The sequence below is a fragment of the Aedes albopictus genome, chromosome 1 (assembly GCF_035046485.1).
Source record: "Aedes albopictus strain Foshan chromosome 1, AalbF5, whole genome shotgun sequence".
NCBI classification, from domain to species: Eukaryota; Metazoa; Arthropoda; class Insecta; order Diptera; family Culicidae; genus Aedes; species Aedes albopictus.
In genome coordinates, this window is record NC_085136.1 from 86,526,737 (window position 1) to 86,551,856 (window position 25,120).

Consider the following 25,120-nt stretch of genomic DNA (forward strand, 5'->3'; position numbering starts at 1 on the left):
CAGATTAGGGCGATACTGTTGACGTCTACAAAGTATTTCCGTTACACCTGTCGACCATGAAAACTCAAATCAAACATCATCTGGTGCCCGTAGATGAATGGCATGAAAGCCAATCACCCATAAGCAAACAACTTTCGACGGAGGGCCCATACCAAACCTAGCTCCCGGCCGTCGGATCGATTAGCCGTCTAAATCGGGGTAATTTACAGCAAACAGCGCGACCGAAATCAATCATCGCATTCGCGTGGTCGGCCATAAAATCAAACGCTTCCGAATCCGTTCCGCGGCCGGCTTATAGGTATCCTACTCCGTTTGATTGGTTTATGACCAGCTTTATTTGACTAAGAGTGTAGGTATCGTTTCGCGCCGTTGACTGATACCTGACTGCTGACGATAGGAACATTCCCATTAAAATGCAATTATAATCTAATCGGATGAGCGACGCCCGGCAACCGATTAATGGCTCAGCAGAAGCCAGAAGGTATTTGAGGATGAATGAAATTTTCCGCGGCGATTGTCAGTGTCAGCGAAGTAGCTTCGACGCTTCGACTGCCCACGTGCTCGGCGAGTTCACAATACGCTACCGGCTTCGAAAAACGGCCGATTTTTGGTGTAAACAATGCGGTGCGAAAGGAATGGTCTCACCCGAAGAGCGGTACAACCGGAGGTTCCGTTCGACGCATGCGCTTCCGGTGGCCCGGCTGACAGCAGCACCCGAACTTCGACCGTTGGTCGCCTGTTGGAATGTGGAAATGCTGTCGGTTCGGTTGGCGCCGTTTCTGATGCAGATCCCGGAGCGCGGGATTTTGCCAAACAGCCGTCCACAACGCTCTGCCGGAATGCGGATTCGGAAGACGGTTTCAGTTTATGTTTGAACGTTGACCGGTTCTGTCGCGAATTGTTAGAAAGCCGCCGTGGATTGCCCCGGAAGTATCCCCGTTCGGAAAGGGTAGACAGACACTTCAATCAGTCAGTGTAGTGCAGTGGTGGTGGGCGTTCTCCAGAAATAGCCCTTTTCCTGTCGGGCGCCGTGCCGTTCGTCAAGTGCGTGATCTTCGGGGTCAGTGTCAATCACAAGGATTCATAGCCCATAGCCATAGCCATACAGGAATGCAAATTTCTCACGGTCAGTTGCGAATCGACTCGTGGTGAGAGACCGTCCGTCCATTCGTTTATCCTAGCGCAAGTTACAACAGGTTCTGATGGCCTTCCAAAGGATGACGACGATAGAAATGTAGAGTTTTATCACAAAGGGAAATCTTGCCATTTGTCACGACACGGACGGCTACCGTTGCTTGTCATCGTCATTGTGGCCCCAGCGCAGTTGCCGCTAGGAATATAAATATCCGGTCCGGTGTCCCCGGATTGTGACTTGTGAGGATAGTGACGTGTTGATGTTGATGTGACTTTCTCGTGGGGTGAAATGGATCCAACGGAACATGCAAACACGTTGGATTAAGAAGAAAGGCTAATTAGTTTTGACGTGACCAACTGGTGCGCTATTCAGTCCAGTCCAGTCGGTGGATGGACCGGACATCCATCGGTGGGATCAGGAATCACACTGTACGGAATATTGGGTTTAGGTGTTGGTTGTGACAAGACCGGACGGAAGTGCTTCAGACGTGGGTGGTGTTATAGAATTTTGTACCGTTTTGTAGACGCAAATGAAGGCAAAACAAGTGTGGAAAGAGTGTTTGTGAAGTGAGACATTTTGTCGAAAATATTGTTCTACAAAAATATTAAATGAAAAGGTGCAATCGTTAAGAAGACATCTTTAAAAGTAAGAGAAAATTAGCAACTTTACGGAGATTTCAACGGATGTGATTACAATCTACGTGAAGCTTGAAGTAAGTAGAAAAAGCATATTACTTTGAAAATACACAATTTTACAAAGTACAATAATAACAAGAAAGACTTAAGTAATTCACAAATTAGTTAAGCAAATGTCTGTCGATTCTGTAACTATACAACTGAGACTTCTCACCATTTGTTATGTGACTGTCCAGCACTTTTTGTACGTAGAAGACAATATTTCAACAAGGGTATTCTAAATCCTTTTGAAATTTGGTTGAAAAATCCGAATTTGATGGTTGATTTTATCCTAAAAATCATCCCAGATTGGGGTAGGTACTTCGCATATTCAGCAAACGGCGTCAACCCTAAATGGTGATTCGTCGTCCTGAACAAATGCGAAACTAAACAGGGGTATGCCACAATAGATCAAAGTAATGGTCGCAGTGGATTGAATTCCAAACAAAATAAATCTCAAATTTCTTCTTCGGCTTGTATTTTGAGAAATTATCCTTTGGGAAGTTCTCGAGAATTTCCTAGTAAATTTCTTTTTTGGCAACTTTTCTGACAACTCTTTTAGAATTCCTTCGGAAATTCCTGCGTTTATTTTTCTGGGAGTTCGTCCAGTAATGCTTTTGGAGATTCCTTGGGCAATATTTTATTTATTTCTTTCAGTAAATGATTCAGAATCTCCTTCGGTAATTGTGGTTATTTCCTTCGGGATTTTTTTTCGGAAATTCCTTTGATAAGGCTGATACAAATTACATTATGACTAAATGCTAATTTCGTTTGATCGGCCATTTCATTATAAATTTACGAAAATTTTAATTTTTGCGAGATAATATTTTAGGGGTTATTTTTTATTTTTATTTTTTATTTCTGTTCGGGTTTGTCACTGCGACCAGTTTTTAGATCTATTGTGACATTACCCGTATAATTAGTGTAGTACATGTCCCATTACTCAAGTCCCATTGAAGGGCAATCAAGTATCGATTTTGATACAGTTTTTGTTTTGTTTTCTTAGAAATTTAATCCTTGCTTATAGAAAACAAACAAGTGCACTGGTTACTGGTCATGCATTCGGATTCCTAGCATCACCCTTGTTTTAGTGCTGAATTCTCCCCAGTGGGACCCGAGTTTTAACATTAGCAGCACTATCATTCCAATGATCGAACATGTGTTCAGGGATAAGGATTCTGGAAGGTTCCTTGCATATTCCAATATTTAAAGAGTTAGTGCATACATTGATCTCTCCTATTTGATATTTTAAACCCCTCCAACCATTTATCCATCACCACGGGTCGCCTGACACCTTGGATTGGGATTCCCTGTTTGGTGGACTTTTGCTTCCGAAACAGGGGAAAGGGTTAACATATCTTGCTGGGATAAAAAATAAATCGAACTTTTTTATTGTACAATCTAGTTTTTATTTAATATTCTGCCATGATTCGCATATTTGTCCCATTTGCATAGGAAATCCAGCAAACATGGAACTGATACAGGGGATGGCCAAAATGTTTGGGATAGGCAACTTTTTTTCTCTCACAAAAAAGTTCAACATGCTGTAACTTTTCATAGAGTGCATCGAATATTCTCAAATTTTGACTGTTTGTCCACCTATTATATGTGCATCATTGGTACAAATTTGAGCTCGATTGGTTAATCTTTCGCGAAGTTATAACCTTTCTGGTAAAAACCTATTTTTTAGACTACTAATTTTTGAGCTGTCATATCTCGGAGACCAGTGAACCGAATTGAATAAAATTTTGAACTTTTATCCACAATATATTAATGCTTGAAAAGCATTTGAAACATGGGTACTTTTTAAATGTTGAAAAAAGTTGTGATGGATTGACACTTTTTGGATATCTTTCGAAAAAATGCATATTTTTTACATCAATGTCATAAAATTTTGTTTTTGATAACTAAAGATTTTCTACTTCTGTTCATAAGATATCTATAAAAAGGTATATTAGAGTCTATTTGGATTAAAGGAAGAACACTGTTAAACGCACAGTAACTTTTAACCGACCCCGAATCCACACGGCGGAGATTCGCGGACCGGCCTTCGATGGTCAAGGTGGACTGGAACAACGGCAGCAGACACTGAGGGGGGTTCACACGCGTTCTCTGGGGTTTTCGGATGCGCACTTAGACGTTCGTTGTACTCGGGTGGTAGGTTTAGCAAGACTGTCCTTTATTCATGGATGGGGTATCGTATTTATAGTGGACAACGTGTTAGTATTAGTTCTTATGTGTATATTACGATTATCAAAGCATATAGACCAGTAAATAAAATACAATACAATATTATACAATAGAGACTGGAATTCAAGGCCGAAAGAACTTTCTATTTAGAGGCTCATGAAGCAATTTACAGTTATGTTCAATAATTATGACGTGTTCTTAGGCTAGGGTGATTCAAAAATTCATTTTCATTTATTGGCATTTAACAAACACATTTAGTAATTTTTGTGCAGTATAGTAAATTTGATCCATTTTCCTCTAAATCGATGAAAATGTCAAACCATCATAACTTTTTTCAACGTTTAAAAAGTATCTATGTTCTGATGAATTTTCAAGCTTTATTATATTGTTGATAATCGCTCAAAATTTCATTCAATTCGGTTCACTGGTCTCCGAGATATGACAGCTCAAAAATTGATAGTCTTACAAATAGTGTTTTACCAGATTAGTTATAACTTCGCGAAAGATTAACCAATCGAGCTCAAAATTGTACCACTGATGCACATATAATAGGTTAATAAACAGTCGAAATATGAGAATATTCGATGCACTCTATGAAAAGTTACATCATGTTGAACTTTTTTGTGAGAGAAAAAAAGTTGCCTATCCCAAACATTTTGGCCACCCCCTGTATGTGGTTCAGAACAGTATTGTGATCACCGTAATGGCCTTTTTTGAAAACATCATTTTAAGTTTCGCGTTTTGCCTTGTCCTTATGAAGGGAGCGCGCTACAACGAGCTGTAGCTTTGGTTCTAGTTGTAACAAATAAAGTTATGCTGAACACTACAAATGCATCGTGCCCTATGTTGGACGACACAATAGGGACAACTGTTAGCAGAACCAAACAAATGCACATTTTTCCGTACCGGGCCCTACATTTGTGAACTAATAGGGTACGAAAAGTAAAATGGAACATTACAAATGCATAAAACACAAACATGCAGAACATAACAAAAATTGTGCCCAGTTATCTAAATATTGTTATCTCCAATCCCAGAATGACGAGGTTTCATTTTTGTTCTAGGTCCATCAGTTAATCCTGTGATTGTATTTCTTCTGGCAATCCGCCTTTTTGTTTGCAGCGTTACTTGCTTACATAGCTTGTGTTTGGTCTAGGAATTTCTAATCCTAAGGGAACATTCTGATTCGGGCAGCAACACAAGGCCGTCTGTCGTTTAATGTCCGTGTTAGGGATGGCTGCGTATTTTGTACTTGATCGCTGCCCGGATGGCTGAAGCGCTACAAATGCGCATTAAAGTCAGGGACAGATTACAAACCACTATAAAACATACAAAATAAACTGACGAAATGTTCACAACAACTTACAAACGTAACATAGTGTTCCAATCCTTATAAAATTTTGAATTTGTATTGTCTAGCTAGTATACTTTCAGATTATGCAATAAAAAACACCTGTTGTCACCGAAACTCTTTTAGCGTTCTCAATTAACTCAAACACGGATGTTTTATGGGATGTGCTTTAGCTGTAAGTTTATTTAGTTAATTTAGATTTGCATGTGCATGAACCATTAATACTTACAAATTTTCGGTAATTCTTCCCTTTTGGTCTTCCAATTTAGGTTATCAAATTACTAAAATAACAAATTAGCATGAACTTTATCCATAGGTAACAAACAATTACTATCCTCACTTCCAAATTAACCTTTAGTTACAAAAAGTAGGTTTTTATCAAATTTTAATAACTAGTTTAGGAATTACTATTGAAATAATCAACTTTCAGCAGAGTAAATTCTGGCACGTTTCTATGCGAGCACGAAGTTTGTTGTTTTTCTTTGTGCAATAGTGCAATAATGCCACCTCATCCCGTATCATTCATTCGATCGCAATAGTTGTCAACAATAGACACGATCGAAATAGAACGGCGACTCACGTGTTAGGCCATCTCCATCGCAGGGAGGGTTTCGTCGTAACACCACCGCAAGGTATACAGGTCGGACTCGATTATCCGGAGTCGGGTTCACATGCTTCTCAATCACATATCTGGGTAACGGAACGCTCTATAAAGCTGAAATTTTGACAGTTTGTCAAGCCAACATTGATTAGTGATCAGTCAAAATTTCGGCTTCTTACAGCAGTCCGTTTGTGAGATTCTATTATGGGAAGCGCCAGAACCCGACTCCGGATAATCGAGTCCGACCTGTATAACCCCTTGATGGACTTTTCAAAGTAATAACTAATAACAGATAAAATTCCAATAGAAACTGTCGAAGGAAATTGAGGGAAATTACCGAGAAATTTCCAAAAAACTGCCAGAGAAATTTACGAATTAATTGACAAAGGAATTGAAATGTTCCTGACGAATGAATTTAGAAAGGATTATGATTGCCAACGAAACTTCCAAAATAGTAGCTGAATGAAATAATATGGACAACTCCGTAGAAGTTGCCTGATTATTCTCCAAAGCAATCGCCTAAAAACTGTCCAAGGAAGAAATACCGCTGGTATTTTCAAAAATAATAATCTAAATCAATTCTCAACATAGTTTCCGAAGAAGTTTTTAAGAAAGTTAATTACCGAAACAGTTCTTAGAATAATGCTACATGAACTGTTGGATCAACTCCATTAAAAATAGCTGAAAGAATTTCCAAAGTAACTACCTAAGGTAATTCCTGGTAATCTGGTGAAGACTGCACCCCAAATTAGACTGACACAATAGTGTGCACAGACCTTCAAAGTGTGATTGCAGCGCAGGGCCACGTCGGATCGAGTTGAGGTCTTCAGTGCACTTATTCCTTGTAAATGGAGGAATAAGTGCACCGAAGACGTTGAGACGATCCGAGGCAAATGTGCACTTTTATCACACTTTTTAGGCGTACCAAAAAAAGTGTGATAGTCCAATTTGGGATGTAGTCTGTACACGCAACCTGAGATTGGCAGATTCTAATACAGTTGGGTATGAAACATATACAAATATTGTATTAGGGCCTTGCAAATACAAAAATTGGTAGGTGGCAGTATACCAAAAATTGTATTGGCTTCCTAGAATCTGGAAAAGGAAAATTTCGCATGTGTGCGTGTGCTCTGTCGCACTGGTTTCTCATTATTTGTTCTATTTTTAGACTGATCATGGCAGCAGCGGTGGCATCAAATACCAATACATGTTTAAAAAGAAATACGGGCGGCGGCGGGAATCGAACCAAGGCACTGTAATGGTGATTCACAGTACCCTGCGCTCTAACCCAGGGAGGGTGCAGGCACGTCAAACTCGAACAAACTACGCCTACCTAACATGCATCGAGCGGGCCTTCCCAAACAACACAAGGCGATTTCGCGGGCCATCCCCATCGACAAAACAAACCGATTTCCAAGCAGGATTCGACTAGGCTTCTGGTCGCGTCGCCAGTCACACTAACACACTCGCAAAAGATGAGCAGTAGGCCTACCTCGCCGCATGCGAGTCCCCTGCTCTAACCAGCACGGCTACAACTGCACATGGATAGACACGAGGCTGAAAGCCATCATCATCAACACAAACGTGGCTTGGTGATGGAAGTGATACAGCCGCCACACTGCACAATGGGTCCAGAGCCGTATTTGCGAAGACAAAACTGTTTAAGCTTCAGCTTTAAGTTTTAAGACACATATTGTGTTTTAGAAAGTTTATTTTCAATTGTTGACGCTATTCCCTATTATTGTTATGTTAGGGTGGTTCGTCTGGTTAAACTGATTCAAAAATCTGTTTGCTAATAATTTTATGTGCGATGCCATGATGGATGGTGATGGATCGTTTAATTAGAAATTCCACCAATAAACGGCAAATTTTAAATTTCATATATCTCAGAACTCTCACCACTTAGAAAGTTGGTGTCTTCGACAACGTTGTTAAGTGAGTCAAGGGCTTACAGTTATAATGGTCCACTAGGCGGCGCTAGTTACACATTTGCTAAATCATTCAAATGATTGATATTTTTTCGTGAAGTAATCAACAAGCTGTAAGTTTGTTTTCTTTGAACGTGTCTAAGTCAAGTCAAAGGTTTTTCAAAGAGCTATGTATTAGTCATAATTGTGCAATGTCGCATTTCATTCGGTTCACTTGATCCAGAGATATAGCAATTAAACGAAGAACACTCAAATATGAACTACTTTATTAGAGTTGCTCCAATTTTATGTAAAGTTATCCAATCGAGCCCAAATTTGTACCGTTTATAGCTTACTAGTTGTGCAACTAGCAGGAAAAATTTGAGAATATTTGGTGCATTTTTGAAAAAGTTACAGCTTGTTGAATATATTTGAAATAATAAATAAAAGTTGCATGCTTCAATTAATTCGTAACTAGCGCCGCCTACTGACAGAACCTTGAACCAATCAGCTAATCAACTGAGCGGCCGTAACCAACCTAACAACATCGCCGAAGACATCAAATTTCTAAGTGATCTGAGTCCTGAGATATATGGAATATATTATTTGTTTGCTCACTAGCGCTGCCTTGTGGTGGAATTTTGAATCAAACGGCCCATCATTTGTTAGTTCTTGACCAGCCAAATAATATTGCCGAAGACACCAACTCTCTAAGTAACCAGGATGATGAGATATTTGGTATAAACATTTCATCAGTGTTACGTCTGTTTGTCTCTGGTATGACAGATATCACAGACAGCAAGACGTAGCACTGGCGAAATTTCCGTACCGTACATCTTAGCACCATGATTACTTAAATATTCGGTATACTTGGCAAAGTTGTTAGGCCAGCCAAGGTTTTACTGGTGATGGGCCGTTTGATTCAAAATTCCACCACTAGGTAGCGCTGACGATAAATTAATTATTATATTCCATATATCTCAGAACTCTGATTACTTAGAAAATTGGTTTCTTCGGCAATGTTGTTTGGTTTATTAAGGCGTTTCAGTTGATTAGCTGATTGGTTCAGGATTCTGCCAGTAGACGGCGCTAGTTGCAAATTAGAAGAAGCGTGTATCTTTTACTTATTATCTCGAATATATTCAGCAACCTGTAACTTTCTATAATATGTAGGGAATATTCTCAAATTTTATCTGCTAGTTGCACAACTAATTAGCTATAAATGGTACAAATTTGAGCTCGATTGGATAGTTTTACATGAAGTTGGAGCGACTCTAGTAAAATGTTTCATATTTGAGTGTTCTTCGTTAAAGTGCTATATCTCTGGATTAAGTGAACCGAATGAAATTAAATTTTGCACATTTATGACTAATATATAGCTCTTTGAAAAACCTGTGACTTGACTTAAATATGTTCAAAGAAAACTAAATTACAGCTTTTTGATTGCTTTACAAAAAAAAAAAACATTCATTTCCATAATTTTGCCAATGTGTAACTTGCGCTTCCTTGTGGCAAAATTTCGAAACAAGTGGACCATTAACTGTAAGCCCTTGACCACCAAACAACATTGTAAGTGACCAGAATTCTGAGATATATTATAAATTTAAAATTTGCTTCACCTCTAGCACCGCCTAGTGGTATATACAAAAGCATGCTAAGTTTTAAAAATTGCCTAAAACATTTTGAGCAAGTTGTATCCTTTTATAAAGTCAACCAAAAATATTTTGATTACTTGTTCCTCAACGAGTTTGATTTAATTGGTGCAAATTTGGGCTTGATTAATTATTCAACTTTACACTAAATTAGAGCCCTTCTATCTATATCTAGTTTTTGACTTCCGTTTATCAAATTACTGTACCTTAGGACTAAGCGAACCGAATTAAATTAAATTTTGAAAGTTTATGACTAATGAAGACCAATTCATGTATGACTCGACTAAAATATGACCAAAGGCAAAAAAGTTGCAATTTATTGAAAACTTTTCGAAAAGTTGTAATGATTCGAATGTTTTATCCAAGGGCTGAAAGTCTCTTTAATAAAGACAAATCAATCAAATCAATCGAATGTTTTATTTTTGTAAATTTGCTATAACTTTGTAAAACATTCTGATATTGTATAGAGAATAATTAATCAGCAGATTTTTGGATAAGCCACACTTGATTGATCGTAATCATTTCACAATAATGAAAAAAAAAGAAATGGCAGAACTTGGCAGAAACATTTTTGTCTTCGTAAATACGACTCTAGACCCATTGTGCACTGAAAAGCCCGCATCCAGCAGGTTGCTGTTTGCAAGTGGAAAATTCCATGTAGACAATAGGACGCGAAGCTCAGCAGCGAAGCGAAAGTTATTTTTAGACGCAACCCGGTTCAACTTCTCGGGTTTGAATGGAGGTGTTTGTGTGTAGTGGTATGGAAGCTATGAAACCGTGTAGCGCATCTTAATACAACGAATGGATTATGATTTATCACATTTTCTGTACGTTTTTAATACATAAATTGGTAGAAAAGGCATAACTCAATTTTTGGTAGCTTTTCTTGTTTTGCGTGTAATAATTATATTCATATGAAATTTGTCGAATCAGTTTCCAACGTAAATGCCGCAGAAGTTGCCTTATTTAATTTACGGTAGGTATTGGAGAAAAAGTTTATTTCTTTATTTATTTATTTATTTCGAAGAAATTGCCAAATTTAATGTCGCAGAAATTGCCAAAGTAAATATTTACCAAAGAATTGAGGAGTGGACCTGGTGTGACACGTGACCCTCAAGCCGAGGACCTGGGATCGAATCCCACTCCCGACGAACTCACAAAATGTGAGTTCTTCTTTCGGAAGGGAAGTAAAGCGTTTGTCCCGAGATGTGAACTACACGGTAAAAATTCTGCTCGCTCGATTCAAGGGAAAAATCCCTCAACTATCCAACACCCCAATCAATATGATCAGAAATACATGCTGTCAGTGTTGACTTGAGAACCAAAATAAACCCACCGGAGAAATCAACTGAAAATCACCTCGATTTGCACTAATGTACAACGCAGTACGATCCAAAGAGAAAAGCTGTTGATTTGATATTATGACTGCTTTGGGCATGAAAGTAAATAGGATTAAAGACTAGTCTTCGCCCCCTCCATACAAATTCCATTTTTCATGTATGAAGTGGCGAAGATTAGAGCACAATTGAGGGGGGGGGGGTGGGGGTGGGGGGCGAAGTTTAGTGTTTTTACCGTACAGATGACAGGGTGTAGAAAGTGTTTTGCTTTGATTCGCATCTCCCTAACAGATGTGAAGAAGTGTAGTGGTAGAATAGATGATCATGACTCCCATGGACTTGGTATCGAATCTGGGTGTGGGCGGACTTGTTTTTATTTTAATTCTTGTTTTGAAATCAAAACATTCTCACCAACGAATTGAAGTGAAGTTCCATTAATATTGAACAGGCATTGGATGTTCTTTTCGCACTGATATTCAATTGATATCGAATGTATGGAACAGTAGTGCGAATCCAAGTGCCATTAAGTTTATATAGGCGTGCAGATTTTTCACCGTGTAGCCTAGAATTAAAAAGCTTGTTAATACAGATAAAAAAATTTCCAAAGGAATTGTCAAAAGAAATCCGAAAAAAAGATTGCAAAAGGAATTCCCAAAGAAACTGCAGAAGTTCCCAAAGCCGTTGCCGCAAATTTTTTTTTGTAGAATCAATCAAAGGAACTTCCAAAAGTATTGTGAAATCAATTTACAAAACAATAGCAGAGACAGTTTCCAAAGAAATTGTCAAAAAAGTTTCCAAAAATAATTACTGGAAGTAACGAAATTGCTTACGTAATTCCCAAAGAATTGGGTTGTTTAATGATAAAAAATGTTGATATTTTTGCCAGCTTAATCAAAAGAGCACTTTTTTTGAGTTTAACACAATTGGCACGAAAATTGATAGTCAAATAAACAAAACAGTTTAATTTTCGTGGATAAAATGACAATTCAATTGATAGAATGATTTCTCAGTGCTCAATGTTCGTTTGTGTTGAAAACCCGTACTTACTAGTTATCTCATTAATAAAGGGCACTTCCATAAAAGTTTCGTTTATAAAATTCATCTGTGGGATACAATATTGAGTTTATATAGTGATGTTGAGCCTATAACTGTAACAAGTGTTCATGCCACGCATAAAAGTTGAATAATGTATCTAATTGCGTAGCGAAAGACAATTAAGAAAACATCAATTATTATCAATATTTAAAGGTTAATGAAACTCAATTTGCATAAATTTCATGTAATTAAGTAGCCGAAAAATAACAAATTACGAAATATCATACGCATGAGCATGAGCATAGATGACCGCACAATTCGTAGTTGCTACTCCGTGATTGACCGGAGCAAGCGAAATTGCACAGAGAAGCAATGAATGGGGCTTGGGACTAGCACAGCATTCTCAATGTGTACAGTTCGAAAACTAAGGTTAATAACGGCGCCGGCCACGTCCTCACGTTCATCGTGGATGGGAAGGAATGCTAGTAAGTAGTAATATACTCAAACCACCTTTCACAACCGACCACTTACCCACGCGAAAACAACCCAAAACGAAAGAATTAGGGAGCAGAAACCTTTAGTCTATTTTAGTCCATTTTAGTCTATTTTAGTCTACACTAGAAGCGACGCCTAGACTTACATAGAAATGCTTGAATCGAGTGTAGATAGAGTTGCTTGTTAGGGTAAGTGTACCAATTATGGCTATAGTACCAATTATTCGCCATAGTTAATTTTCACCCTTTAACGATGTAAATCAACAAGAAAAATTTTGTGAACAACAGATCACGTTCACAAAAGATCGTCGCACTCATTTAAACTCCACATTTTTCTCAAATCATGGAAGAAATAAATCATTTTCCTTAAAATTTCGACTTCCTTGCACCCTTTTTCGCCATAGTGTACCAGTTATGGCTAACCCCATAAGGAATGCATGCAAATAGTGCGAAAAGGAACCGAAGTTAGAAAATGTAACCATAACTGGTACAGGGTTCCTATCATTGGCACACGCTGTAATCAATACTAAAAGTAGTTTTGGCTCCGTTTCTATATTTTTGCTGTAAAGTATGGAAACTAAGCTGTCTTTTAACCTATTGATGACATTCGTTGGTCTTCTCGTTATTTTTGTATAAATAGTTTTACTTAGGTAGTGCCATAATTGGTACACGCACCCTATTAGGGATGATATCGTTGGGCCAAGATTTACCCCGGAAAGTGGTCTGATTTAGAAAAACGTCATACACACCGCCACGCCATTATTTACTTAACGTGGAAAGTAAGCAATCATCATGAGAAGGCCTAATATTGAGCATGAGCATGAGCATTGGGGACCGTACACTTTGTAGTTGCTATTCCACAGAGAACCAATAGGCTTGGAACTTGGGATTTGCCACCAACCTCAATGTACACGTTTCGAGAACTCAAACTTTATTGGGTCAATAACGGCGCTGACCACGTCGTTATGGTCTACCGGGGAAGGAAAGGAATGTTAGTTCTTCAACCGTTGCTACTAGAGGTTGTATGTACTACTGGATCCTCCCCAGTTGTCACGGGAAGGAGTTTTGTTAGTAGGGAGGGATTGATAGTTGCATAGATCAAGGATACACTTTGGTAAGCGATGTGACTCATGCAACCGTACGACCGTACAGTATACTCACAGATGTGTCACCTCACAAAGTGGAAGAATGTTGAGTCCATTAAAATTTATGGAATGAACAAGATTTTGCGTCACCTCGCAATTGGGAAGACTGGTGAACCAATATGCTACTTGCCATGAAATCGATATATTAAAATGAAACATTGTGCCGATACTAACAGTGACGGACCGCACAAACTTAGGCGAAATACTGACGCATAATTACGGATCAAATCAGTGTGACCAGCACCGTAAGCTGGCGGACTGTACAAAAATACAGGGGAATTTAATTAATATTAAACAACATTAATGAAAAATTTGGCCGACACTTGAAGTGACGAACTTTGCAGATCTTGTTGAGTAAATATACATAAAAAATAAACATCCATGCGTGTATTGGTTTTGTTTTCGTACGAGACAATAACGAACGCGATCGATTATGCGATACTGAACTGAACGCGACGCCTTGCTTATGTTTACTGAAGAAAGTATCGTAGGATCATGATTCACTTCGGTCATATAATTTTTTGATTTTGAATCATGCCATGAAGACTTTTGCGCTATTGTTTGCTTCTCGCAGAGAGCAAACAATGGATCATCCACGTCAGATGATCGGTCAATTTTCTTCCCAAAACGTAATCTAGACCGCAAAAAAAAGTCAGCGCCGTTACTTGAAGTGACGGACGGACTATACAAAGTGTGCTTTAGAGAATACAAAAAAAAAAGTCTACGACTGTCTTAGTAATGTTATTTTACAGCGAACATTCACAATAAAATAATAGCTTGAAACGAGCTCACCCATTTATGTGTCTCCATTGCTGGTTGTCTGTGTCTCTCGACGTCGAACAAAGCACAAAAACAAGCGCGCACTAATTTGGATCATTAGCTGCAAAGCTACTGCACAACTCCGATCTTTGGCTTCCACACGACCGAACCACCCCAACGGAACGGAACGGAAAAAAGCGCCATTTTTCTGCTGACTGGAATCGCCACCTGGAAAGCACTGATTCCCTTTCGATTTTTTTTTGTGTTAAAGTGCTTCGGTGATTCCTTTAGGGTTGCTTTAGATATTTCTATGCGAGTTAGGAAATTGCTGTGTAAAATTTTTTGATTATTTTTTTAGGCACTTCTCTGGTAAATAGATAAATCTTTTGATAAATGCTTTGAGATTTCCCTTGGGCATTCCACTTTAATTCATGGATGTTTTTATTTTTGCAAGAGAATATATCGGCACTAACATTTCAAAAGGGCGTAACTGCATTTTGAAACAAACCCCTCTTTCACATCTGTGGATCGTATTTCAATGCTGCCATGCAAATCACCGCCAGTATAGGAAAGAAGAGCAATTTCTCTGTCTAGTAATGTTTGTGAATTTCGTGGGAAACTTAAATGACCCACAGATGTGAAAGAGTGGTTTGTTTCAAAATGCAGTTACGCCCTTTTGAAATGTTGGTGCCGATATAGTGGACTTTTCGAAATAATAAAAGATAGGTTTCCAAATTATCGAAGCTGATGATAGAGAAATTAGCGGAGAAATGTAAAAAAAAATGTCCGGAAAAGTTTACGAATGAAATGACAAAGGAATTGAAAAGTTCCTGTCGAATTAAGGCCTTTTCTTGTGTCATCACAAAATGGCTTCTTCAGAATCATCATCCAAATTCAGTTTTTACACTAATACACTTACGTAAAAAAATCGACGCTTACCTTTTCTCTAAAATTCTCCACTTCACGCAAAATATTTGGAAAAGAAATATAGAACACACTATTCCAATTAAAATTCTCTTTCGAACTATCTATGCCACAAAGAAATATTTTCATTCAAACTTGAAAATTACATAAATTTGTCTCAACCGCACCAAGAGTTCGATGGCAATGTTTACCACCCACCACAGTACAACGACGACGGCAGCAGCGCGACGCGACGGTGCCGTCTGGCGCACAATCATCGATCATTGAAAGCAGTGATGTCGATCTTGCGGGCCAATTCATCGATAAAATCAATCAAAATCATTGAAATGGTCAACTCAAATTTATCGATTATACGTCTTAAAATCGAAAGCTATTCTTCGAATAGTTATTGTTGTACTTCGAAGCACATATGATAGTAATAAAAGCAAATAATTTTTATTTGTGAAATCTCCTCCGCACTGTCCGCCAACACTGCTGCTGCTTGCAAACATCAACAGCCGAAGAGCATACTAAGAGAATTCGATCATTTTTAGCTTATTACACATAAAATTCGGTGTTTTTCGTAATATTGAGACATATTTCATTGTTATTTAGCAAAACAGATAAGTCCAGTGCCGGATTTAGGCCTCGGGGGGCCCGGGGCAAACCCTAAAAAGTGGGCCCCCAGAATAAAAATTTCGAAAAAAAATGAACCATACAATTACGTTTTTTTTCTTAATCTTATGTATTATTTTAGACCTAATATTGAAAGCTTCTGATTTCTGAACTTCTCCAAAATTCCGACAAATAGAAAATTATTCGAACATTTAATTTGATATTTGACTCAAATGTCAAAATGTTAGCTGACATCTCGTTCAGATAGTACATATATTTTAAACTTTCATACGAATTGAAAACATTTATACAAGTTTAAGAACTTAGCGTTCAGTTAAAAATCTACTAAAACATGCAGCAACTTTATTTGAAATTGCACGGGATCGACGAGTATTTCAAAATTCAGATTATATAAAGATTAGTCTCTTGGGAGCAACTGTAGCAATAAATCTTAATATCTTCAGTAAAACCAAACATAAAGATATGGAATGTAACAGTTTCCAGGACACTCGGTTTTCAAAACTGGCCTTAACTCCCAAACATCTCCAGAATTCATCATCTTCTCTTTTTCATGATAGCAGCGAGCTGATGCAAATAAGTATAAGGCATTTGTTTTCAAAATATAATCATAATCAACAAACGTATGTATAATTGTATAACCATTGTGAAATAATAGATAAATTTGTGAAACTTTGATGTACAATTACTCAAAAGCTTAATCTTTCTTGCACTCTGCTTAGAGACACTTTTTGTAGCAACTTGAAGTCACGGAAAAGTGTTTCCACTCGATAAGAACCTTCAAAAGTTTTTAGAGAAAATCGCATATTTTCAAATACTGCACCAAAAATTATGAAACTTTTTATTTCGAATTATTATTTGTGGGCCGTGCGGTTAGCGGTTAGCGGCGTCAGTCGTCTAGGCGTTTCGTAAGCCTCGGAGTGCGGGTTCGATTCCCGCTCCAGTCGGGGAAAACTTTTCGTCGAACGGAAATTTCTCCATTGGGCCTCTGGGTGTTATGTGTGTTGTCCGTTGTCTCGTGTTAGTAAATGTTCAGTCTGTGCAGCCTCTGGCTGAAGACGGTGTAGTGTCTTTTTTTTTTGAGAGAAAATCTAGATAAATGGCCAAAAATAGTTTAAATACCTTTAGGAACTCTATTATTAGTTCTTTTTTTAGTGTAACGTCCTCACTGGGACATTGCTTCTTATCTTAGTGTTTCATGAGCACTTCCACAGTAACTGTGGAACTGTTATTAACAAAGAGTTTCCTTTGCCAATGACCATTTCGTATGTGCATACCGTGTGGCAGACACGAAGACACTCTTTTCCTAAGGAAGTCAAGGATTTTCCTTTACGAAAAGTTCTTCACCCTTCACCCTTAGTATGGTCATGCTGAATATCCACACCTTAACAGCTGTGGCTATAGGGGCTTTGTATAAAATATGAACGCTCATTCACGTGAATTTCATATGGTTTCGTTGAAAAATATAAATTGTATTTCGGATTCTTGGGGGCCCCCTTCATCGGGGGGCCCGGGGCACTTGCCCCCTTTGCCCCCCCTTAAATCCGGGCCTGGATAAGTCTACTGCTTGAATTGCTTTTAAATGATAATTAATCTTGAAATGTTCACATTGGCGGAAGCGAGACAAAGAGTTGCTTTTTTTGTTTGTTTGTTTATAGAACAAATGTAGAAAGGCAACACCACTACTGTTGCGCTCGATGATTGTTAGAAATAAGAATCGAAAAAGAAGAGCTGAAATCTGAGTGATGCGAATAGAAACAGTTTTATTTTTCAAGCTAGCCAACACACACATACACACACCCAGCCTCGTTTTCCCAAATTGAAAGACTGCGTAGCCGTTTAAATCGTAGAACAATTTTAATTATATCCGCAGCACCTAGATAACAATACTCTTCAATCAATCACACAGGTTCAACAAGGTTTAACCTAACCTCAATGTTTGGCTCCCGATGTTTGGCTGCCGCTGAGAGAGCATATTGAGTCAGTCCGCGAGACTCAGGTTGAAATAGGAGTGATACAGAGAGTCACCTTAACCTTCATCCAGCCGACGTACATTTTCCACCTTCGGAAAAGCACAAAAATGGCCATAACTTTTTTGTTTTTCTATGGTTTTTGATGAAATTTTCCCAATTTCCCGAAAAACTCTTCTAGTTTATTATGCCGGGGACATGGGTGCCTGGTCCTCATGGTTCCGGAGTCATTCCGGATTGTCTTGGGGTACCAAAATTGGCCACATACTTTGCGCAACATATATCTCAAGATCCCGATGAGATAGAAGTAAAGTGTCTTCGGCGAATTTGTTCAGCAGGTTAAGAACTAACTGGCAACGGCGACTTTGGTTCGCGATTCGGCCGCTAGGCGGCGTTAGTGGCAAAAATGTTCAAACCCTCATATCTCAGAAACCTGATAAGATAGAATGATGCTGTCTTCGGCAAAATACTTCAACAAGCTCCGAACTATCTGATAGTAAAGTATTTGGTTTGGGATTAATCCGCTAGGTGGCGCATTGTGTCTGAAAAATTCAAACACGTTTATCTTGATACCCTAATGAGGTACAAGCATGCCGTTTTCAGCAAAGTTGTTCAGCAAGCTAAGAACTATCTGGCAATGGCGTCTTTGGTTCGAAAATCGTCCGCTAGGTGGCGCCAGGGTAAAAAATCTTCAAACTTCTATATCTCAGAATCCTGATAAGATAGAATGATGCCGTCTTCAACAAAGTTCTTCAGCAAGCTAAAAACTGTCTGATAGTTGAGTATTTGATTCGTGATTTACTTGCTAGGTTATTCACTACACCGTCTTTGACACCCTGCAGACAAATTTTGTCACCCCACAATATTGCTCCGTTTTTTCTTCCGGGAATGTCTCCGGGAACTTCTACAGGAACTCTTCCGGGAGTTTTTAAAGGAATTTCTCCGGGAATTTCTCTAGAAATCCCTCTGGAAATGTCTCCGGGAACTTCTTCGCAATTTTTTCCAGGATTTCCTCTAGGACCCACATCAGGAACTCCTGCGAAGATTCCTTCACAAATTCCTTCGGTTATTTCCCCAGGAATTCTTCTGGGAATTTCTCCAGGCTGAATTTCTCCAAGATTTTTTTCTAGGAGTTCCTCCAGGAATATCTCCGGGAATGTCTCCGGGAATTCCCGCGGGAATGTCTCCGGGAATTCCCGCGGGAATGTCTCCGGGAATTCCCGCGGGAATTCCTTCGGGAATTTCTTCAGGAAATCCGCCAGAAATTGCTTCGGAAATTTCTTCAAGAAATTTTCCGGGAAATCCTCCAGAAATTCTTCCAGGAATTCCTCCGGGAATTCCCCCAGAAATTCCTCCGGGAATTCCCCCAGAAATTCCTCCGGGAATTCCCCTAGAAATTCCTCCGGAAATTTCCTCAGGAAAATTTCCAGATTTTTTATTTTCAAAAAAGTCCACTGGGAATTTCATCAGGAAGTCTTCCGTGACTTCTTTTATTCAGAAAACCCTCTGGGAATTTCTCTAAGTATTCCTCCTTTGTTTTCTCCAGGGGACATTCCGTCGGGAATGTCTCTGGAAATTCTCCCTGGAATTTCTCCAGAAATTCCACTAAAAAATTTCCGGAGAAATTCCTAGAGAAATTCTTGGAGAAATTCCTGTAGAACATCCCGGAAAAGTTCCTGAAGAAATTTCCGGAGGAAATCCCGGAGGCACTCATGGACGAATTCCTGAAAAAATTCCCAGTGAAATTCTCGAAGAAAATCTTGGAAAAAAAGTCCGGAGGAATTTCTGGAAAAAATTCCCTGAAGAATTTCCGCAGAAATTACCGAAGGAATTCCTGAAGGAGTTCCTGATGGGAGTCCTAGAGGAAATCCTGGGGAAATTTCCGGCGGAACTTCTGAAGGATTCTCGGCAGATTTCCTGAAGAAATTCCTGAAGGAAGTTCTTGAGGAATTCCCAGTGGAATTCTTGGATAAATTCCCGGTGAAATTCCCGGAGAAATTCCTGTAAAAAATCCCAGAAGAGTTCCTGTGGAAATTCCCGGAGACATACCCGAAAAAGAAGACGGAGTAAAAGAAGCAATATTGTAGGGCGACAAAATTTGTCTGCAGGGTGTCAAAGACGGTGTTAAAGTATTGCCTCTTGTACCACCGTACTCGACAGTCTACTATCCTGCCAAATGGCTCTTAGCTTGCTGAACAACTATGCTGAAAATGGAATACTTTTTGGTAATTAGGGATTTCATACAAATATGTTCTTAATACTACACGGAACCTATCGAATAATATCAGAACCAAAGACACCAGATACGTCTTACTTCCTTTTAACTTTCGGAAAAGTTTGCTGGACGTTTTCCGATTTTTAAGATAAAGAGTTTTTAGTTTGCTGAAGAACTTTGTTGAAGACGGCATCATTTTATCTTATCAGGATTCTGAGAAATGGAAGTTTGAAGATGTTTGTCCCTGACGCCATCTAGCGGACGATTTTCGAACCGAAGACGCCATTGCCAGATAGTTCTTAGCCTGCTGAACAACTTTGCTGAAAATGGCATGCTTGTACCTCATTAGGGTATCAAGATAAACGTGTTTGAATTTTTCAGACACAATGCGCCACCTAGCGGATAAATCCCAAACCAAATACTTTACTATCAGATAGTTCGGAGCTTGTTGAAGTATTTTGCCGAAGACAGCATCATTCTATCTTATCAGGTTTCTGAGATATGAGGGTTTGAACATTTTTGCCACTGGCGCCGCCTAGCGGCCGAATCGCGAATCAAAGTCGCCGTTGCCAGTTAGTTCTTAATCTGCTGAACAAATTCGCCGAAGACACTATACTTCTATCTCATCGGGATCTTGAGATATATGTTGCGCAAAGTATGTGGCCAATTTTGGTACCCCAAGACAATCCGGAATAACTCCGCAACCATGTGGACCAGGCACCCATGTTCCCAGCATAATAAACTAGAAGAGTTTTTCGGGAAGTTGTGAAAATTTCATCAAAATCCATCGAAAAACAAAAAAGTTATGACCACTTTTGTGCTTTTCCGAAGGTGGAAAATGTACGTCGGCTGGATGAAGGTTAATTTCGACAGAACTATAAAAAAATTACCAAAGTAATTTTCAAAAAATGACTAGAGCGGTTTGGAGCAACTCTTGTACCTACTGCATCTCCGATGTTTTACAAGCATTGATAATGACAAGAAAAATGATGAAACTATGTTCGATTCTATCATTTTTCGAGATTCTTACAATTAGGGTAATTCGCCAATTATTGAACGGTTAGTACAGGCATTTTGTTTTTCGTTTGTTTTTCCGTGCATAATTACACTTTAGTTGAAGAATATCCAGTGAACGTCTAAATCTACTTAGTCCTTATACTGCCCATTGAATTTGTATTCCCTTAAATTCCATTTTCTAAGAGAAAATAGAACATTTGTATGGGAAGTCTGTAACCCAAATGTTGAACGCTTCCTTAACCCTTTCGTGACGGACCATAAAAGAATGATTATCTCAAATTTTCTCTTATAAACTTAACGTCCTCTAGAATAAAACTTTCTTTACTTCGGCTACTTTATCCACCTATGCACTTTTTGGGGTCAAATTAGGACCAGCACAATTGTGCTGGTCCGTCCTCAAGCCGGTCGATGTTCTCTAAGTAATTGCTAAAAATTGCCTACTTTTGGGCGTTTTTTGGTACAGAAGATTTATTGTAATTATTGAATCACTGCAAAGTATTAGTTTGTAGAAATTTAGACGTATAATTTTAAATATAGGAGCACGAGATCAACTTGACAGGGTATTCAAATCATAGAAGTGAATAAAAAGAAGATAATAAGAACAGCAAATCCCTGTTCCAATCTAATTCATGATTTCGATAATATGGAGTAATATTTTTCACCCAAGTATTCAAAGTTCCTTAAATAACTCGTACAAGCTGATATCGTGTTCCTTGAGTTGAAATTATACGTCTAAGTTTTTACAAACTAACACTTTGTCGTGATTTAATAATTAAAACCAATCTTCTATACCATAAAACGCCTAAGAATAGGCAAAAGGGCAATAAAATCATTGTCAATAGGCAATTAACGATGGAACTTGGACCGCCTTGGGGACGGAACAGCACAATTGTGCTGGTCCCACTTTGACCACCCAGAAATCTTGCGCTTTTCAACAAAGCACCACTTTTTCTTCGCCGTTTTGCAGAACTACTCTTTCTCTATCGATTTTTATCTCTGCATACCTGGACTAAACAAATATTTATATAAATACGACGGATAAAATTTTTTCAACTTCTAGGGTGATTGTTTACTTTTTGTTTAACTTATCGTGGCTTTTTTATAAACAGTTCCAATCAAAGCTGAGGCTCAGAAATACAAGTTAGAGTAATAATTCGATCATAAAAATTATTTACATCACATATTTTGAGGAAAAAACAATTGAAAAAAATGTGTAAAACCAATGCCGAAAAACAGCACAATTGTGCTGGTTCGTCACGAAAGGGTTAAGCTAGTTCATCCTTATGTTGGACGGTTGAAGCTTCGTTCGTAATTGATGACGTATAATCCGACATAAACCTATCATCTACCTGTTCTTATGTTGGGCACCAAACCCAACATAGACCCAACAGTTATCCGATGTGGGTCCAACAGTGGTCCAACATTTGATAAAATTTGACCCGAAATCCTATATTTCACTCTGGCGGAATTGTTTCCGGGTTTTTCGTGTTTTGTGTTCAGCTAGTCCCAGCTAGTGACAAATCTTTTAAATGATAAGGGATCGCTCATTTGAAGAGAGCTCTAGTGGACTGAAATCGTTTTAAACATGACTGGATGCAAAAATGGCTGAAAAGATTTGATTAGAAGCGAAAACGACAGAAGAAAAGTACGCCTATAAAAGCCCCTGAAACACTCCTGGAAACCCATAGGACCCACTCAACCCCCAAGAACATTCATGGAACGATCCTGAAATCCCTTGAAAACCCGTGGGTTGCTCCTGAACCTCCTCGAACGCCTTGAAATACTCCTGGACCCCCTTAAGGCGAAACTGGAAGCATTTCCTCACTTTTTTGTTTTTGATTTTTTATTAAATAACGAAGCAATATTTTCAAAATCGGTTTTCGTGCACATGTAGAGTATGGATCAAGGTATCTTCTGATTTTTTTTGTAGTGGAAAATATTTTTCGTTTTTGCAGAAACCATTTCTGAACAAAATTCTACACAAAAATGGTTTCTGCAAAAATGGAAAACATTTTCCACCTCAAAAAAATTCAGAAGATACCTTGATCCATACTCTACATGCGCACGAAAACCGATTTTGAAAATATTGCTTCGTTATTTATTAAAAAATCAAAAACCGAAAAAATGAGAAAATGCTTCCAGTTTCGCCTTAACACTCTGAATCCCTCTTGAACACCTCTGGAACGCTCTTGAAACCGATCGAAATCCACTGGAAACTTTCGGAAGCCCGCTGGAACACCCCTGGAACATCCCTGGAACGCCCTTGAAACCCCAGGAAATGCACGGTTAGGTAAAGTGAAAAATAAATTATGGCAGTGTTCAACAATTGGATCATGGTTGCATAATGATAGTGTGATATAAAAAAAAATCAAATTGAATTACAATGAAAATGTGATTTTAAACAATGTTGAACTGCTAAGGCATCCTTCCAGTTCTTGTAACTATGGTGTGTCTTTGATATTTGTGGTCGATTTGCCCGCAAAGCTCATTTCGGAACAGCAATGTCTTAAAATTAATCTTAAGAATTGTGCAGTTTTCGTGTCATGAGCGGTACAAAATTTTTAATCAATATTTTTTAGGTAAAATATGTATAATTTTGTAACTTAATTGGAGCAATATCGTGACACACAGGTATATGCATCTACATCATACGTTTACGTTGAGCGAAAACAACTTAAATAAGATTTATAATAACATTTTCAGAAACTGTTCAACATTTGGGTAGTGTTCAACAATTACCGAATTACCCTAATGGCTGTGTAGACTAGACTAGACTAGACTAAATGTGAAATGGACCGTCCATAAATGACTCAGGATATCAGGGGGAGGAGGGAACCTCTAATTTTTCTGTGAACCATGTATTTAGTATGAGAATATAGGTTACGAAGGGGAGGCATATCGGTCATTAATGAATGATCCCTAATTCGCATGCTTCAAAGACGCAAATCCAAGCACATATATCATTATAAGCAGTGTCAGTGGAATTAGTGACATTTAGATAGCCTTGCTTTGGTTGCATTCGTCAACAACTCGTTGATAACTATGTGAATCGGTGTACATATTACACGCATTGAAGTAAAGCTAATTTTGCCATTTTCTGCATTGCGCCATACACAAGCTTGATAATTTCACCCTTAAGTGAAAGCCCAACTGCTGAAATCTGTAAGTGGAAGGCCACCCTTCACAGACAGATATGAATGTATGTAATTTTGACAACGTGAGCGTAGGCGAGCTCATCTTGAAAAGCGGTTGAAATTGCTGTAGATCTATGGAATGTCTGAAATGCTCTCCCATGCTTCTACAGTTGAAAGGTGAGGATAAAGGTATCAACATGCCAAAGTTAACCGTCGCTCCATATGAAATCCTGAATTGTTTGGGTTGTGAATGGGAGTTGGTTTGGTCTGAAAAATTAATTTGCACGTTTACATTACACAAGATGGAAGTTTTCCTGGGTGACTTGAATGTTTAAAATGAAGTTACTTCAATATTTTGTGGCTCGACGTCTCAGCTGGATCACAGCTTGCTTTTCAGTGCAGTTACAAAAGATGGTAATGTATCTGCTGGTTCTCTGCTAATATACTACTTCGTTTCTATACCCAAATAACTATTAGCATAACTTCCCCCTCCCCGTTACAGACGCTTCATACCCTAGGAGCTCCTCCGCCTTTTGCCGAAATTGGACAAAACCCCTCCATTGGCGCCACTTCTGTGCACGGGCCTACATTAGCACTGCATTTCGCCTTGTTTGGCTCACATGGCTATTAACCGGCCAATATAGAGCGCGTCAGCTCCTTATTAGCATTATATTAGTTGCTAGATGAATTATACTGCCTCATGGTTACTTGGGTACGTACATCTATTTCCATTATATTACAATTATTATTAGGATTAGGAAGACATTATCAATAATAGTTTAAAGATTTAAATTTGAATTGCGAAAAAAATCCATGTGCTCTGGTGGAAATCGTGCCCACAACTGTGCATTCGCTGGACGGGCACTTCTATTAAAGCCTGTATCCGCAATAATCGGGACACAGAAATATACCTGTAACTCTGCAATAGATACATTAAAATTGCTCAAATTTGGCCTAATAACATCTTG

General features: G+C 38.6%; 1 protein-coding gene across 1 annotated transcript in view; it reads left to right on the forward strand.

Annotated features, from left to right (window-relative positions):
* Positions 1–336: 336 nt before the first annotated feature.
* Positions 337–25,120, forward strand: part of LOC109427444 (allatostatin-A receptor) — a 210,498-nt gene continuing 185,714 nt past the window's right edge. Inside the window, exon 1 of the mRNA XM_062854364.1 lies at positions 337–1,847. The gene's annotated coding sequence lies outside the window, so the exon portion shown is untranslated. The remainder of the gene's footprint in view (positions 1,848–25,120) is intronic.